Source organism: Quercus robur, chromosome 5, assembly GCF_932294415.1.
Source record: "Quercus robur chromosome 5, dhQueRobu3.1, whole genome shotgun sequence".
NCBI classification, from domain to species: Eukaryota; Viridiplantae; Streptophyta; class Magnoliopsida; order Fagales; family Fagaceae; genus Quercus; species Quercus robur.
The window spans coordinates 84,211,985-84,220,109 of NC_065538.1; the positions used below are offsets into that span (position 1 = coordinate 84,211,985).

Consider the following 8,125-nt stretch of genomic DNA (forward strand, 5'->3'; position numbering starts at 1 on the left):
CAAATACAATTCTTGATTGCTCTAATGTTTTTCCCTATGTTTCTCGATCCCTTCTTCATGGAGGGTCTCTTCCATTATATAGTTCTCTTTAGACGATCTTAGCCTTCCACTTATTGATCATCCAAGCCACTACTTGAGTGTTTGTCCCATCGAACACCCTCTTAAGCCCTTTGTGCGTTAAGGTAGCCAATACAACACTGTTTAGGGGTATTCTCCACATTAATGCAGCCAAAAAGTTAGCTGTAAAGCATTTAATGCGGTGGTAGTAGCTTTCCCTTGAGATATTTCATGGCCTCCCTCAGTCCTGTTCCTTTTGGATACTTATCCACATTAGTGGAGTTGTCTGAATCGTTGCCCCTGGTGTCAAACCACACCTTTTGACCTCAACTTTGCCCTTCTGAGGAAGTATTCTTCCTCAGACAACCTTTTCGGATGGTTATGATCAGACCTCACCTCTTTACTTACCAACACAAGTTCTTAGGAAGGTGTTTACCCGTCCTCGGACTATTCATGTTCTCGAATTGGGCCCCTGGCCCAATATATATGTAGATATGCATTCCTGGGGCTATCACTACTACACACATCATGCAGAATCGACTAGTTATTAATTATTGACAAATTTTGTGCCATGTTTTTAATATAAATTTTGATGCCAAGTAACCCATCATAATACATAGCATGAAGATGAGATGACCACCCTCACTCATATGCATGGGTAAAACCACCTTGTTGTTACTAGTGTGTTGAATGTTCCCATGCATATGCATGGGTTCAACCTATCTATATCAATATATACTATATAAATGGAAGCGTAGTATTTAATATTCTAAATTGCGTCACCTCATCTGCCAAATCATTGGTCACATAATCATTTCTTATCTTATTTATTTTTTACTCCTATTTTTTTATAATATTAAAAATATGAATATATTAACTTTACGCATTTATCTTGGGTGATTTTAACTATATATATAACTTTGCATTTACATATTCATGTATTTTTAATGTTATAACTAAACTTTGAAATAAATGAAGAGTTAAAAACTATACTAGTATTTACAACATTTAAAAAAAAAAAAAAAAAATTCTCTACCTTTTTTTATGTTGGACTTGTGATCTAGTTTCATTTTTCATTTTTTATTTAGGGGCAAAAAGTTACAATTATCATGTATAAGGCTACAACCAATACTTTCTACTTGGGCTCAGCCACCTATTTCTATTTCTTGGCTTCAAGTACTTATTAAAAATAATGAATTTAATTATTCTTTCTTGTAATTTTGCACACAACAAAAATTATATTTTCTATTTTTTTTATTTGTTGTTAATGGATGATATATTCTAAATGAGAAAAAAATATGGACTCGAATATACTAAAGCTCCTCCCCCCCCTCCCCCCCCCCCCCCCCCCCCCCAAAATTCTTTCTTCTAGTCGCTTATTCCACTTTGGTGTTAATGTCACATAAGAGGTGTTGAAGAAATATTTTTGCACTTTGGTCATGAATCGTAATTTTGTTGATTTTAGTCAATTTTTTGAGACACATTTTCCGTGTTTTGGATTGTAGAAAAAAAAAAAAGGATTTGAGAAAGTTAGTTTTAAATTAAAAGATTAATTTCCAATTTCTAACTTGCTTTTTAATGGTGCACAAAATGTTATAAATAATTATTATTCAATGTTGGGTTAAAAAAAGATTGACCTTGGTTTATTAATTCAATTACCCAAGGTAATGTGGAAATTTAATTGACACAGTGATTTGTTGAGGAATGCGCAAAACCTCTAGCAAGGCAAAAAACTCCACCGGGTGAATTTCAGGTTACTACTCCCAAAAATCCACTAATCAAGAACAAGCGGTTACAAGTATAAGGAATCTAACCACTATCAGGCCTATCCCAAAAAAACCACCTACAGTTGAACTTTTGCTCCAATCTCCAATTGGACTTGATCTTGTAAGAGGCTTCTTCCTTTGCACTGATCCCAGTATGTGACTAACTTCTTTGCACGAATCCCAATATATGACTAACTCCACAGCAACCCTTTGATTGTTGTAGGTGATTTGCAATAGGTTTACATAGAAACACCAATAAGATCTTCAATGCTAGTGCTAGAGACTTTGCTTGGTTACATAACCCCAAACGCGTACAAGAAACGTAGCAATATCTCTTTCTTCTATTGGAGGAGACCAGGGTTTCAAAAAGAAAACCTTATGAAACTTTTTAGGGTTAGGGTTTTCATTCTCCACCTCCTTATTTAAATAGGAGCTTAATGGTCCTTTAAATGGGTTCTCCTATTCCTATTAGGTTTACACAAACACTAAAACAAATAACCAATAGGATTAAAATGTTGCAGGTTATATTAAAAATCTCGTAACTCGATAGATCGAGAGATATTGAGTAAGGTATCGAGCTTCATTAAATCTCAATAGATCAATAGGTATTAAAGAGGTATCAGGACTTGTAGATTCAGAATTTCTTAAGTAGGTTTTGAATAATCTTCATGTCTTCTATGAATCACTTGTTTTGTCTTATCAACACACTACTGAATATCCTAAACATACTTAGATTTCTCTAATCACAAGTAAAGCGCATTTTGTCAAAGGATATGCCAATACATAGAAAATATGACCCTAACAATAAGAAATGAATATCTTCCATAACTTACCTTTTATATTATTGAGAAAGATTGTAGTACTTTTTAATTTTGGTACGACATAATTTGTTTTACCATCTTTATATAAAACCTTCCTATGCATTGCACTTGTTAGCTACTATTTACTATCAATGACAATATACACACAAACAAAATAACAATAAACATCAAAATAATATTAAAACTAATAATGATGGTAATCATGATGATGATGATGATGATACTTCTTGATTGTGATTTGGTTTTCAAGCAATACCCTTAACATTAATCCTTCATTATTTATTTATTTTTACCAATATTTATTGGTTGGCAAGGGTGCATTTGAATATGGATATATAAATAATTATTCTTTTGTCGTGCATTTTCAGCTAATAATTTGAACTTGAAATGGTAAACCCAACCAATGTGCTTGGCCGTAGCAAATTGAATGGATTGGTTGATATCAATTTTGGTTGCATTTGTATTTGAAAAATAAGAGACATGTACAATTAAAGAGGAGATTTCAAAACATTGATGTTCGAGATACTTTTCTGAATTTGAATGCTATTGGAAAACATGGTGATCTTTATGGACTCACTTTTGAAAATAGTGGAAATTATTTGAATCTTTTAAAAATAAAGCAAATATTTCAACTTTAGATTTATAATGGAGAATAAAACATAATTTTTATCAATAAAATATCTTTTAGTATCATGGATGCAAATTGAAGTTGGCTACTGTGACAAAAGGAAAACTAGAATAAAATGCCTATAGTAAAGCATAATCCTATCGTAGTGTTCCTACGTGCTTCCAAGTCATAAGTGTAGCTAACTATGTAATAATGTTTAATGAGAAAATCAAAGCAAGAATTGCCAAAATGAATAGGAAATGATAGAACACCTCCTTGGCATTTTGCCTGCATCACTTTTTGTGGCTTCTTCAATATGGAGGCTGAAGAGGAGTGTAATGATTTTGGGAGACATCCTATTAGGTATATTAACGAGGCAAATGCATCTCCATAAATGGCCCCCTCATAAAACCCCTACCCTTGCATTTTTTTTAAGCCTTCCTAGGAATAAAATAGAACTCTTTTCTTCTACTTACACTTGGACGAACTATAGTTGATCATAATATATTTTTTGTAGAGATGAAAATTTCTCTTATGGTTTAGTTCTATTGTTTTCAATGATATATATCACTAATGAGTGATTTTCAGGGGACAGTGATACCAATAACAATAAATATAAACATAAACAAAATAAAAATAAAAATCAACATATATATATATATATATATATATATATATATATATATATATATATATATATATATATAAACCAATGACCACCCTAAAGTTTCAATTGTTGAATGAAAACTTATTTTTAGTTGGAAAAAAAAATTAAAACTAATGATGATAATGGTACTTCTTGATTGTGATTGTGACTTTAAGCAATACCCAAAAGGCTCAATTGAAATGGTATTTCAAATAAAAATGAATAATGAAAATTAAACATGACATAAACATATTTAAGCAAATGCATCAAATTCATCAAAAATGAATTTGGAAACATAAAATGAATGATTGTAGTTATGAGATATTTTAGAGATTTTTTTTTTTCTCTCAATTCCATTAAAAAAGATTTTGGTAATTGTTACTCATTGTGTTGTTACATATAAAGAAATATTAGAGGCTGCAAGAAAATTTGATGAGAATGAACTAATTGAGAGGCGTAGCTACATATGTTTCACATAGAGTTCTTTATGGTATTTGGAAATTCAGTTGAACAAAAATTACAAGTTTTGATAAGAGAAATGGTAAATTCTAACAGGAATTTGATAAGGATTATAAGGTGCACAATTTGCTTGATTTTAGTTTTATGTTTGTTTGTTTTTTTTTTTTTTTTTTTTTTTTTAACATGTATAATAGTAACACAAATAGTCTAATAATAGTAGGTGTCCACTTAACACCCCCCCCCCCCCCCAAAAAAAAACAAAAACAAAACAAAACATTAGGTGCAATTCATTTCCTTGATTGATTTAATTCATTCTTTCTAAATATTTGGCATTTATTTTATTTTTTTAAGTTTTTTTTTTCATGTGAAAAAAATGTGGGTTGACCTATCCCAACTCACAACCCGATTGGCTTGACCTGTTTTTAATCCATTTAAAATGGCACTTTTTATCCAACCCATTTTGACCTACAACCCGACCCCAACAAGACTTGACTGTTTGCCATGTCAATGTTTCAAGTTCTTTATTAGAAATGTTTTGTTTTTCATTTCTTATAGAGATAATTATAAGATGCTACTAATCTAGTTAGAACCCTTTTCTACTTAAATGTCCAAACATTTAGTGCATGTGAAGATGTCATTTCAGCTACAAGGTCCTTAGCAATTTTTTTTTTTTTTTTTTTCATTTGATAATAAAGAAATTGTTTTATTGATTACAATACCCATAATTTTATCACCTTTTTACTAACTTTTCAACACATTGTACAAATCAATAACTAGTAATTTTTAATATTCAATACAAGGCCTGTGTCAATTAATGTGCTCGGAAGTCGGAACATTGAACTCAATAACATGCCCAAGCTAAAAAGGAAAAAAAAAAAAAAAAAAAAAAAACCCACACAACACAACCCAAGCCAATGAGAAGAAAAAATCTATATCTATATAATACTAAAAACTGAAGCGTAGCATTTAGTGCTGCCAGGCTCACGTTGAGCCACATCAACGGCCATGTCATTTTCATCTCATTTTCTGAATTTGTCCTACAATTTTAAAATAGTTTTATCAATTTTAAAATTTAAAATAGTAATAAATATAAAATCAATCCTAGCCCTATCTCCACCATAAAGCCCACTTCTTATAAATATAATTCTACCATAAAGCCCAACAAAGCCTTTTCAGCTGAAACCCTTTGTTTTCACTGTTTCAACCTTCTGTTTTTAAATTCCTTTAGTTGCACGGTTTGAAGCTCCTCTCTCCCCACGTTTTGTTTCACATTCCTTCCCCTTCCTCACTTTCTGTTCTACGGTTTCACATTTACTTCACGCCAGCCTCTCTCCCTTCTAGCGGCAATCTCTCTGTCTTCCTTCCTTCCTGCCTTTCTCTCCTCACAGTCTATAAATATTGATAGAAGTTGGTTCAAAGCATAAAAGCCCTAGAACCATCCGTAAACCAAAATCTACAATTTGATTTTTATTTTCATTTTACTTTCTACTTCTAATTTGTTTTGTGTTTTCTTCAGTTCAGGTATATCTTTCTTTTTTGGTTTTCAGGAAACAGAAGTCTCTTCTCACGAAAGCTTGCAGCAAGTAGTCGTCCTAGCACTAGCACAGATTCTGATATGTACATCTCTTTTCTTTTTCAAATTTTCTTTTTGGACTTTGTTTGCTTAAGTAATCCAATTTATTGCTCTCTTAACACATTATTATAATATTAATATGCACTTGAATATTGTCCAAGAAACTTTGATCGGATATTGCAAATTTGGAATTACTAAGTTGTGAGTGTAAAACCACATAATACATACCTGTTTAGGACAATTTGTTGTTACATTTTAATTTTTCAGTGATTCATTGAGTGTTGCTTCTTTTACATGTACACAAAATGTTTGATAAAATTCTTAAGTGATGTTCTGTTGGCCTTTTTTACTCTTTTCCCCTGTGACAACTTTAGCCCAAAACACCGACTCCTTCAAGAAATTCACTCATTTCTTCTCTCTCCAAAAAAATCGGATCATGTATTTGTGAATCGTTTTAATTTTTATTTAGTTTTACTAATTCGTTTATTTTCAAATTGCTTTTAGTTTGAGTACTGTTGGTTTCAAAAGTCAATTTGGATTATAAGACTCTAATCTACACCTAAGAATTTGTTAAATTGTTTGTTTGTTTTTCAGATTTCAATTTGCCTCCAATAAGTTCCCCTTTTTCTTTCAGCATGTTTTCTTTTTCCTTTTTCATTTTTATTGTTGTGTTTGGCCGTAGAGAAAAGCTCAGATATTTTTGGTAGTATAATTTGAGATTTTTTGATTTGTAGGTGGTATTGACAACTTTCATCGTGATTTAATGGTTGGGTTGGTGCACACGAAAGCTTCTTAGAGAGCAACTTAGCCATTGTTGGTGGCAATGATTAGTGAGGATGGTTGTGACTTGTAAGGCGATTGGAGCAGCAGTATTCCATATTACCTTTCTGTCACTCTAAATTTCTTGCTTAAGGTAACAAAAGGTTTCCACCTTCTATTGGGTGTGAAAGGAGTGTGGGCTGTTTTTTTTTTTTTTTTTTTTTTTGGATGGGTTTTCCCAACTCTTTCATGTTAGAGTTTATTGCATTGATATTAGCAATGGTCATGAATTTTTTTGCGGGGAGGGTTTGTGTATAATATGATTGATAAAATTCCTCAATGAATGAGTGGTACTGGAATATATATATATATATATATGAAAAAGGAGTTGTAGCTGTAGTTTCCTTTATTTAAATTTTTGTTTGTTAGCCCTCCAAGGAGGTTAAATTTAATCTCAAACCATTGATATTGAACCGTACTTTTATATTGTTATATTATTTTGTTTTGAAAGTTTAATATAGAGCAAGATGCTTTTTTGTGTGCAAGTTATCCCATTTGATTATAAAATCTACTAAAAGTTGAAACTATGTGTGTTTGGTATGGATTTTGGAGCCTAGATATGTCTTCTCCAGCGATCACTTTAGCACAGAGATGTTTGCCAAAGCTTTGCAGGAGTTTCTTTATATTGTCTTGCTTTGAGTCTCTCACCCTCAGTTCATCTTCTTATCCCTTCAATTATAACCTTCTCTGGATGCCTATTTATTTATTTATTTTAATAACATATTGGTAAGCTATCTCAATAAGTGCAAAAGAAATTACTGATTACATAGTCTTCTGTCATATAATTTGCAAAGACTATGATTGCAAACTACAATATGAGAAAGCATGCTTTGTTTGGCTGACACCAAAAAACAACATAGCAAAAGGCCATAATATTTCTATGATTGAACACAATTTGATATTTCGGTTTTAGCCTTTGTTTTATTGTAAGAGCCTATTGCATTATCAATAGAGAATTTGTTGTGTCAAGGATATTTAAAAAGGAAACTCGAACCCATTAGATTCAGAAGTCTGTTTTACTCACAAGCCTTTAACTTTTAGTTACTTTTTGAAGTATTTTTCTTTAATGTTTGGTTTTTCTTTATGCCTTTTAAGTTTTGGATTTTCTAAAAATAAATTAATCTTGAAGGTGTTAGCAGTTTGCATAATTTGAAGAGTGAATTGCACTGGAAATAAGATATGCAAAGTTAACCAGTTTGTGCTGAAAATTTGGAATTGGGTATTGTTGAGAGTAATTTATCTAACGAGAAGGAAAAAAATAATCTATTCAAGTAGTAATTCTGTACTAACAAATGCACTTAAGAAATGAGAACCATGGAAAAATTTTTTTTTTTTAAAATAGCTCGATACTTTACAACTACTAAGTTTGGTCTAGAA

At 31.4% G+C, this 8,125-nt stretch overlaps 1 long non-coding RNA gene across 1 annotated transcript; it reads left to right on the forward strand.

The window, feature by feature from the left end:
• Nucleotides 1–5,605: 5,605 nt before the first annotated feature.
• Nucleotides 5,606–7,204, forward strand: LOC126727466 (uncharacterized). The gene is made up of 2 exons (XR_007656249.1): nucleotides 5,606–5,973; nucleotides 6,664–7,204. It is a non-coding gene; the product is annotated as an uncharacterized LOC126727466 (long non-coding RNA).
• Nucleotides 7,205–8,125: the final 921 nt, after the last annotated feature.